Source organism: Mus caroli, chromosome 14 (genome assembly GCF_900094665.2).
Source record: "Mus caroli chromosome 14, CAROLI_EIJ_v1.1, whole genome shotgun sequence".
In the NCBI taxonomy this organism is placed as follows: Eukaryota; Metazoa; Chordata; class Mammalia; order Rodentia; family Muridae; genus Mus; species Mus caroli.
Window position 1 is genome coordinate 66,516,562 of NC_034583.1, and position 8,979 is coordinate 66,525,540.

Below are 8,979 nucleotides of genomic sequence, written 5' to 3' on the forward strand. Positions count from 1 at the left end.
ACATCACACACATAAAAATTGTAACATAAAAATAAAATGTTAATGCTATTTGGACTATGACTGGGAATGGGACCTCTAAAATCTCTATTTTCTTCCAAAGATAAGGGTTTCCTTAGAGCCAAAAACATGATTCATTCCTTTAATTTACAAACAAAAAACATGCTTGCTTTTGAAGGGTGGAAGGCTTAGACTATTAGTACCTTGCATCTCTCTCCTGGGCTGTGTTCTGCAGTTGCTGGGACTTCCACACCGGTGGGCGATGTCTTGACACTTCCACTTGATAGCTCTTAGATTCCTCATTGTTTCACCACCCTCCTCTAGCTGCCTTTGCCTCCTCTCTGTCTTTTCCTCTGTTGTCAACTTTCACCTCCTTCGGTGTGTTTGCCTAAAGACTGGGTCTTCTAGGCCAGGGAATTCCACAATGCTGTCACCGCCCCTAATCCCAATTCCAATTTCCCAGATTTTGATAGGGTGCTCAGCACTTTATTTTTCAGAAAATAATTAGAATTTTCCTCTCAATGTCGCTTTAGTTTCAATGTTGACCATTCGATATTTATGTCGCACGTTCCTAATCTAGCAGTCTCCAGTCACTTCTAACACAGCTGAATAGGATGACACCTACTTCTGTAACAGATACACCTTGAAATCTAAGAAGCGTAAGAGTATGTAAGCCAATTCCCCACATACACACCCAGTGTGAGGCACGAGGTTCTACCAGATCACTTAGAAACTGTACTATGGGTTGTTTTCCCTTGTCGACTCCTGGCTTCCAAAGTCTCCCTGGGCTTCACGTCTAACGGGAGATAGAGAAGGAAGGCAGCCAATCCCAGCATGGTGTGGCTTATTTCCCAGTAGCCAGATCTGTCATGGGGCTCCACCATACTTCAGTAGAGATGAAGAAATTTGAGAAGTGGATTTGGTGAGCTATCCTGCTCCTTCAGTGGTCATTTAGTCTCGTGACTCTCAACATCTCTTCAAGAAACATAACCTATTGTACCCAGCTCAAAGCCCAGAAACCCCCCAGTGATGCACAGTCCTCTCTATAGGGAGCATGTGTATCTCTAAATGGCAATGACCTAGGAAGTTAAATTACAAGTACCTCATCAGGCACAGAGAGCAGACAGATCCACCCTGAAATATCCAGGGGCAGGCTAGCCCCAGTAGAAACTCCTTTAGGAAAAACAACTAGAATTCCCAGCTGCCACTGGCCCAGAGAGCTTATACTGATCTTGTGGGGAGGGATGGTAAGGCTCAGCTGGGGTTGGGGAAGCTGTTAGCAGAGGTCTTGGTTTTGTTCCTCAAGTGAATTTCCTGTTCTGTCCTCTATGGTTCTTGGCTTCCAAGCCACTTTGTCAACATCTCTGAAATGGCATGTGAAAAGCCCATCTCTTTTTTGGTGTTTTCCATAGGGATGAAATTTAATCAGCATTAGTCATTCCAAGTATTTCTTAGTGCATCTAAAAGGCCAAGAATGACTTTCCATCCTTTCATGGTTTCTAACTTCTGGGCTCTCTTCTTCCATCTTTTATTTGAGCACCATGCTAGGAACTGAAGACACAGTCTCAACATGGCCTGAGTGGAGTGGTGCACCCTCCCACTGGCCAGTGATGGGATTTTAGTAGAGCAAGAAATGAGCCCTGTGCAGAGACTGTATGTAGCAACAATCAGGGAGCCTGCACAGGTCTGGCCTGGGCCCTCTGCGCATATGTTATGGTTCTGTAGCTTGGTGTTCTTGTGGGATTCCTAACAGTGGGAGCAGGAGGCTATTTCTGATCTTTTGCCTGCTTTTCCTCCTACTGGGTTGCCTTGACCAGCCCTAATATGAGGGAATGTCAGCCTAGTCTCATTGCAACTTGATATACCATGCTTGGTTGATATCCCTGGAAAGCACGCCCTTTTCTGAAGAAAAACTGAGAAAGAGTGGATGGGGAGGGAGGAGGTGAGGAGGGAGGGAAAACTGAGGTTGGGATGTTGTATATGGGGAATAATATGTTAAAAACATGTAAGGAAAAAAATAGAAAATTAGCCCTGTGTGGACAAATGTCTGAGGGGTCTGTGTCTGTCGCAGTCTCCTCAGCTGCCCCTGGAGCCTCACCACCAAACACTCTTTCCTTCCTTCTTGCTTTTCCGTTTTGTTTCAGTTTTGATTTTGGTTTTCTTTTTCTTTTCTCCAAATATTTTCTCTGCGCATGAATTATATATTCTCAACCATTATATATTTGCAAATGGATTTCCTCCCACCTGATGTACATAGCATACTTCCTTGGATTCTTGGGTTCTATTTCAAAATACTCGCCATTTTATTCATTATTTCAGAAAGAAAGAAAAGGCAGTTCTAATAAAATCATAACACAGTGCTCTGATAACCCGAAGCTTTATTTAATCATTATCGGAAGAGGGTTTTTTTTTTATCAGAAGCTCTATCAGACATAAATTTTTATCATAATTTTGTGCATTGATAAAAAGGAGAATTGAATGAAATCAATTATCTAATGCATATCTCCAGCTTCTCCACCTAGAGTCTAGATAACCTAAACTGTCAGAGCTAAAATGTCACGTTTTCCCACACAGTACCATTCCCTTCCTCGTTAGAAGAGTCTCTTGGAAGAATATTGTTATGTTCAGGAGCTTCATCCAAGCTACTAACACTCAAGTTTGAAATTATTGTTATAAAAAAGTATTTTTTGAGTCTACCTAAGTAAGAAATATTTTGCTGGCTAAGTTAAAAAAAAAAAGTTTGTCCATTAAGTATGAGAGCCCACATCATCCTTGGAACCAACGTAAAAAGCTAGGTGGACCCTAGATGAAGAAACTGGAGAAGCCAATTTATTGTAGTCAATTCTCATTTTATTAATGCACAAAATCCTGATAAAAATGTGTGTCTGATAGAGCTTGAAAAAAAACTCTTCTAATAACAATTTAATAAAGCTTCATATTATCAGATCATTATTTTATGAAGTGATAAAGTACATGTGCATGCGTGTGTGCGTGCGTGCATGTGTGTGTGCATGTGTGGGTGTGTGTCTGTGCGTGCACACGAGTGTGCACTTGTGTGTAGAGTTTCACACAACTCCCCCAGGTGTGTGTTAATGGTTAGTTCTGAGCTGCTGTCAACCAGAAATAGGTGGGAAGTCCTGTGGTCACCAGCTGAGTCCTCATTCATGAGCAGTTACAAACTTTCCCCACTGGTCGAGATAGAAAGGCAAACACTGGAAATGCACACAGAGTCAAGTCTGCAGTGTAGTCAGTGCTTCAGAAAGGCCAAGGTGGAGAGTGACACCAGGATGATGGCTCCGTGTTGAGGAGCTGCCTCTACAGCATGAAGACTTCAGTTCTGGTCCCCAGAACCCACATAAATGACAGGTGGTGTGAGGCCTCCGAGAGTAAGCTGGAAGCATGACAGGAGACGACTCCTGACATTGACCTTGGGCCCACATGCATGCAAACCCTCCCCCAGCACACCTGCCAACAGGCATGTGTAGCACACACACATGCATGTGCACATACATGTGTAATGTACACAATAACAGTGGAACATAGAAAAATGCTCAGACTATGCCTGCCCTACCACTCTTCCCCCCCCCCCCCCCCCCCCCCCCCCCCCCCCCGCCACTGGCACGCAGCCTTTGGAGTCACTGTTCCCAAGTACAGAAGGGACTCTGCCTATGTGAGTTCCTGGGGACATGAGGACCAGGAGGTCAAGCCTAAGGTGACTTAGATACAAACCCTCTCTACCTGACCTGATTAAGACATTCATATAAGAGCAGCAAAAAGACAGTCCCAACCTTTCAGGGGACCCACCCAGTAAGGGCACAGCCGGCATCATTGAGACAGTGACATCAGACCTGTCTGTTCAAATCCATAGCTCCCTGAACAAGCGAGATCACGGAGGCAAAGCATTCCATTTGGAACCACAGCTGATGAAGCTCTCAGAAACAAGCCCTGCTCTCCTTCCTCCTCCTCCCAGCCAGCCTGTACTGGAGACAGCCTGTGGCATGGTTTGGCGGCCTTCCCAGCTTGACGCTTTGCAGAATGTCAGTGTTTTTCTTGGCTGTGCTTCTACCAAATGCTTCTCCAAGTCATTACACTCAAAATGTCCCCGAATTCCTGTTGAATGTGAGGCTGCTGACCAATTCTGCCCATGAAATGGGAAATGACGAAATACACCGAAAGTGTTTAGGACAGTGGAAGACAGCTACTGTTGTATCTCTACCCTTCCCTCTCACATCCATCCCCATCTTGCCTGTGTCTAGTGAGTGAAAAAGAAGAATAAAGACATCAAGGGATGAGAAGGGAGACAGGCAGAGTGAGCTGTGGGTTACAGGCGGGGAGGGGGAAGTAGAGAATATACCCTCCACCCCCATGAAGAGGAGAAGGAGAGATATCCCACAGCATCCCTTAAAAAAACAACATAGTGAGCACCGAAGATAGGATTCTGATTGTTAAGTTTTCGAGCACACCAGTCCTTAACAGCAAACCCCAAATGTCTACCATGTTGCTGGATTCCTGAGTCCTAGTGTACCCAATGTAGACGGAACAATGCAAGGGAACAATGTAACTGGACAGACATTGCCTCTGAGACTCTAAACAAACATTCTCAATAATGAGACAGCCCCCTATCCCAGCAGACTTGGCCCAGAAACAGCCACACAGAGTCCTCGGTGGAAGTTTCCCCATCTTCCACAGGCTTAAGTTGACATCTTGCCAATGAGAAGGGGTTGGGGGTGGGGGCTTTAAGATGAAGTCTTTGTTTGCCCAGGAGAGCAGTGTTCTCAAGATTTATGTTTAACACTAAAAGCCTGGTGTGGAAACAATTGCCTTGGCTCCTGGGGCTTCTGGGCTTTCAGAGAAAGCTCAGGTCAAAGCTTCAGGGCGCCCATGCTACCTACCACTGGCCTAACAGATTAGTGAGCTCTGAAGAACGTTGTTCCTGGCTGCCTCTCCGCTCCATCATCCAATTAGCACGGCTGGTAAAAAGCTGAGCTGCTGAGGTGTTACCACCTTCAAATAGAGAAGTTAAATCAGGTATCCCCCCCATAATCGATAACAAGGAGTCTCAAACTGAAACTAAACACGTCTCTGCTTTGTCACCAGAAAGATAACTGTCCCAGCTGCCACTCAAGCAAGCTATGGCTTTAATGGCCTAGTAAAAGTGTTGCATGAAGTACTCAGAAGGGCTCTGATGATTTCTGTTCAAACTCTGAGAGAAATCTCCCGCGAAGACCTTGTGGGAAGGCACGCACTTAAAAGGTCATTTCACCAAGCGTTCCCATTCATGACCCCACCACCATGAACTCTTAATTAATTACGGTTGTCCTAAAGTGAAAAAATACTTTCATAACGGAAGGGCAACCAATTCTCATACACAAGCCAACCACAAATCAGTCACAACTCCCTCAACACCGCCAAGGAGGTGCTCAATTTGTATCTGCGATGAAGTTCAAGTGTTGCATAATTTATACCTAGAATCCACTCAAATACATCTACTAAAATACCCACTCTGACCTTCACTCCCAATCCCAACTGCATTAGAGAGAGAGAGAGAGAGAGAGAGAGAGAGAGAGAGAGAGAGAGAGAGAGAGAGAGGCCTATAAATCACTGAGGCACAAGCACCCAATCACAGCCCGCCTCTCCCAAAGCCAGGAAACTTTCTCCCTTTGATGAGTGCATCATTCCCTTGAACAGGTTATGAAAGCTGCTTGCATCTCGAGATAATAAATTCAAAGGCTCTTACACCAAGATTCATTGTCTGTACAGGAGAGCTAGGTGAGCATGGTCAGTCTAGGTTCCACAGACCCTTCCATTTATCTGTACTCCAGAGCACCACCCTCAGACAGGGCTGGTGCCCTGCAGCAGACCTGCCCTCATAGTTGCAGGGCTAGCTTTCATGCCCTCAAAATCTCCTATCCAGGGGCATCTGGAGACAACTGCAAACGCACACTGACTCTGCATTAGAGCAAAGCTTTGCCTTGCATTGGAAGACATTATGTTTGCTCTGTTTAACCATGGATGACTGTCCTTTAAAATTGCTTAGGGTTGCATATGATATAGCTCAGTGACAGAATGTTTGCCTAACAAGGACAAGGTCCTAGCTTCAATCTCCAGCACTGAAAGAACTTAATGATTTTCAAACTGGTTGTACTACTGAGGCCAAAAATATGAAACTCACTACTCCAAAATCCCTGCATGTGTGGAAAGCCAGAAGCCCTGTAATAAACAGGTGCCACGAAAAGGAGTTTCTTCCAATGGCCCCCCAGGAAGAGCTTTGAAAAGGATCCAAGAGGAGCTACAAGAAGGACTTTACATCAACTGCCACCCAGCAGTGGGGTGCTTCAGGTTTATCCTCAGCCAATCTGATGTCCATCCAGGAGACAATAGAAGACTCTGGGAAAGTGACCAAGCTTGCTACAGAACAAAGTCACCCCACGAGTCAGTGTCCAGAGAAAATGTTCTCAAGTTAATATTGATCTGTCCTGTTCGTGGGATATCATTAATGACCCCAAGGTGGAGGCTTGGGCCAAGGCCCTGTCCTCATAGGCCCTAAGGGCTATTATTATGGTTGGTCCCTTGCAAATGTAGATATAACCTATGAGTGTCACAACAAGCCAGTTGCCCTGCCAACATTTTCAACCCAAATATAACAACAACCAATATAACAACCCAAGAATCCAACAACAACAAAATCCATCTCAGCCACCAGATGCAGTAATTTGGATATGTTCTGCCACTGTGATGGTTTGTATATTCTTGGACCAGGGAGTGACACCATTTGGAGGTGTGGCCTTGTTGGAATAGGTATGACCTGCCTGGAGTAGGTGTGTCACTGTGGGTGTGGGCTTAAGACTCTCACCCCAGTTGCCTGGAAGTCAGTCTTCCACTAGCAGCCTTTGGATGAAGACGTAGAACTCTCAGCTCTGCCTACGCCATGACAGCCTGGATGCTGCCATGCTCCCACCTTGATGATAATGGACTGAACCTCTGAACCTGTAAGCCAGCCCCAATTAAATGTTGTTTTTTATAAGACTTGCCTTGGTCATGGTGTCTGTTCACAGCAGTAAAACCCTAACTAAGACAGCCACCAAAGAGGCAGACATAGCCTACAGTTGTCAGTCCCTCTTCCCCCTCCCCCACCCCCACCCCTTTGCTCTACAGTGTATCTCCCTGAATTTTTTTTCCTTCACATCTTGAGATGTAGTCAAGGACTCTGCATGGTGGAAGCAAGAGAGCAACACATTGACTTGATTCTTCATCTGTTCCTCTAGTCCTGGGTCAGGAAAACACCCCTGGCCTCTGCCACCCTACAGGACAATTCCTTAAGGCCAGTGGGGGGTCTAGAACCCCCAAGATATACAAAGAAGCCTTCCCAGGTCAAAGAGATTCTTATAATCTTTTGAAGAGTCTCCAAGTGTAGGAGAAGCAGACATTCAAAATATATAAAGGAAGAGATGGCAGCTCAAGATGTCTCTTCACCCATATCAGCCTTTAGAAGTTCTGAGGTTCTGTCATCAACGCCAACTGTCCTAGGAAGGAGAATGGAGAAATTCAGAGGATGAGAATCAAGAAGCAGTGGGGGCTGGAGTGTAGCTAAGGCAATAAGTGGTTGCTTTGCAAGAATGAGGACTAGGGCAAGATCCCCAGAGTCCACATAAAAGGCGCCAGGCAGGGTAGTACATGCTTGGTAATCCTAGTGCTTGGGAGGCAGAGATGGATCCCTGAAGCCTGCTGACCGGCCAGTCTTGGCGAGTCTAGGGCCACTGAGGGTCCTTGTCTCAAAATATGAAAAATACCAAAGGGTGTCCTCTGGACTCCACATGAATATGCACACACTAAATACATACATAGGTAATAAATAAAATAGGCACAGTACAAGACGCAAAGGCGGGTGGAAATGAGGATACTACCAAGGGCTAAAGCCATGTCCTGTACCCTCTTCCTTAAAGGAAGAAGCTGGGGCCTGCTGCATAAGAAGAAAAATCACACCTAGCATTTGCTAAGTGCTCCTTCAAAACCATTGTCTCTGAAAGATGTTAAAACAGATCCCACTGAGTCCATTTGCAGTCACCTGGAGCAAGAAGTGGTAAAAGGAAGTCACCAGCAAAGCTTTACGAAAAAGTCTTGTCAGTCTAGGCTCATCTGGCTGTGTGTTAAGTGTCAGGCAGGTACAGGAAAGCAATAGATGCTGTCCCTAGACCCTCTATTAGGCTGTAGGTTCTCCTGTTGCCAAAAGCAACCTTCCAATGAGAGACCTGGTAGCCGACAGCTGGAGAAGACAGAAAGTCTGCTTTGGAAATCAAAGAGGCAGACAGGGGACAGACAACAGAAAGAGAAGTGAGGTCAGTTCCCAGGCTGCCCCACCTGGTGATCAGCACACAGTGACCCAGCTTAGGTGCCTGGGGAACTGAGGCCAAGCCTTCTGGAAGTCACAGAACACAGCTGGGATTGTAGTGGGAGGACAGTAAAGGAGGCCTTGAGTTTTATCTTTCTAAAAAGAAGGAGGAAAGCCATGACCTGATATATTTTAAGGAATTACTCTCTCTGTGAGCTATGGAGGGAGGGAATTAGAAGACCAACTAAGAGCCTTGTGAAATCTCCCAGAGGAGAGGAAGACAGAAGGAATGATCCGCCTCTGGATATGTGTTTGGGTAGAGGACCTAGGAGTCAGAAGCGCATTCACCTGGGACACAGGAGAGCATCTCTAGGTGCTTGGTCTGAGCAATGGCGCAGCTGTTTATCGAATGACAGAGACTAGAGGAAGGGTAGCTTGGGGGAGGGGCCACCCACAGTCAAGGCCACATGGATGGATGTTCCTTCTGGACACCCAGGTAGAAAAGCCAAGTCAGAGACAAGTAGACCAATGGAATAGAATTGAAGACCCAGAAATGAAGCCACACACCTATGGTCACTTGATCTTCGACAAGGGAGCTAAAACCATCCAGTGGAAGAAAGACAGCATTTTCAACAAATGGTGCTGGCACAACT